Below are 2,298 nucleotides of genomic sequence, written 5' to 3' on the forward strand. Positions count from 1 at the left end.
TCTCTGACATTCTCTGACACTCTCTGATACTCTGTGACACTCTCTGAAATTCTCTGACACTCTCTGAAACTCTCTGAAACTCTCTGACACTCTGTGACACTCTCTGAAATTCGCTGACAATCTCTGACACTCTCTGACAAACTCACAATCTCTCAGAAACTCTCTGACACTCTCTGACACTCTCAGACACTCTCTGAAACTCTCTGACACTCTCTGAAACTATCTGAAACTCTCTGACACTCGCTGTATCTCTCAGACACTCTCTGAAACTCTCTGATACTCTCTGAAACTCTCTGAAACTCTCTGTCACTCTCTGACACTCTCAGACACTCTCTGACACTCTCAGACACACTCTGACACTCTCAGACACTCCCTGAAACTCTCTGACACTCTCTGAAACTATCTGAAACTCTCTGACACTCGCTGTATCTCTCAGAAACTCTCTGACACTCTCTGAAACTCTCTGACAATCTCTGAAATTCCTTGAAACTCTCTGGCACTCTCTGAAACTCTCTGGCACTCTCTGACACTCTCAGACACTCTCTGACACTCTCAGACGCTCTCTGACACTCTCTGACACTTACTGAAACTCTCGGACACTCTCTGACACTTTCTGAATCTTTCTGACACTCTCCGACACTCTCTGACTCTCTCTGGCCCTCTCTGATACTCTCCGACACTCTCTTACACTCTCTGACTCTCTCTGAAACTCTTTGACACTCTCTGACACTCTCTGACACTCACTGACACTCTCTGACTCTCTCTGATACTCTCTGATACTTGCTGACACATTCTGACACTCTCTGACACTATCTGAAATTTTCTGACACTCTCTGAAACTCTCTTAAGCTCTCTGAAACTTTCTGAATCTCTCTGACACTCTCTGACACTCTCTGATACTCTGTGACACTCTCTGAAATTCTCTGACACTCTCTGAAACTCTCTGAAGCTCTCTGACACTCTGTGACACTCTCTGAAATTCGCTGACAATCTCTGACTCTCTCTGACAAACTCACAATCTCTCAGAAACTCTCTGACACTCTCTGACACTCTCAGACACTCTCTGAAACTCTCTGACACTCTCTGAAACTACCTGAAACTCTCTGACACTCGCTGTATCTCTCAGACACTCTCTGACACTCTCTGATACTCTCTGAAACTCTCTGAAACACTCTGTCACTCTCTGACACTCTCAGACACTCTCTGACACTCTCAGACACACTCTGACACTCTCTGACACTTACTGAAACTCTCTGACACTCTCTGACACTTTCTGAATCTTTCTGACACTCTCTGACACTCTCGCACTCTCTCTGGCCCTCTCTGATGCTCTCTGACACTCTCTGACACTCTCTGACTCTCTCTGAAACTCTTCGACACTCTCTGAGACTCTCTGACACTCTCTGAACATCTCTGAAACTCTTTGAAAATCTCTACACTCTCTGACACTCTGTGACACTCTCAGAAAATCTCTGACACTCTCAGACGCACTCCGACACAGTCTTACACTCTCCGACTCTCTCTGAAACTCTTCGACACTCTCTGACACTCTCTGAAACTCTTTGACACGCTTTGACACTTTCAGACACTGTCTGACTCTCTCTAAAACTCTCTGACACTCTCTGAAAGTCTCTGAAACAGTCTGAAAATCTCTGACACTCTCTGAAACTCCAGGAAGCTCTCTGGAACACTCTGACACTCTGTGACACTCTCTGAAACTCTCTGACACTATCTGACATTTTCTGAAACTCTCTGAAGCTCTCTGAAACTTTCTGAAACTCTCTGAGACTCAGAAACACTCAGAAACTCTCTGAAACTCTCTGACACTCTGTGACACACTCTGAAATTCGCTGACACTCTCTGAAACTATCTGAAACTCTCTGACACTCGCTGTATCTCTCAGAAACTCTCTGACACTCTCTGACACTCTCTGAAACTCTCTGACACTCTCTGACAATCTCTGAAACTCCTTGAAACTCTCTGGCACTCTCTGAAACTCTCTGGCACTCTCTGACACTCTCAGACACTCCCTGAAACTCTCTGACACTCTCTGACACTCTCTGACACTCACTGACACTCTCTGACTCTCTCTGAGGCTCTCTGATACCTGCTGACACATTCTGACACTCTCTGACACTATCTGAAATTTTCTGACACTCTCTGAAACTCTCTTAAGCTCTCTGAAACTTTCTGAATCTCTCTGACATTCTCTGACACTCTCTGATACTCTGTGACACTCTCTGAAATTCTCTGACACTCTCTGAAACTCTCTGAAACTCTCTGACACTCTGTGACACT

This window comes from Heterodontus francisci, chromosome 22 (genome assembly GCF_036365525.1).
Source record: "Heterodontus francisci isolate sHetFra1 chromosome 22, sHetFra1.hap1, whole genome shotgun sequence".
NCBI lineage: Eukaryota > Metazoa > Chordata > Chondrichthyes > Heterodontiformes > Heterodontidae > Heterodontus > Heterodontus francisci.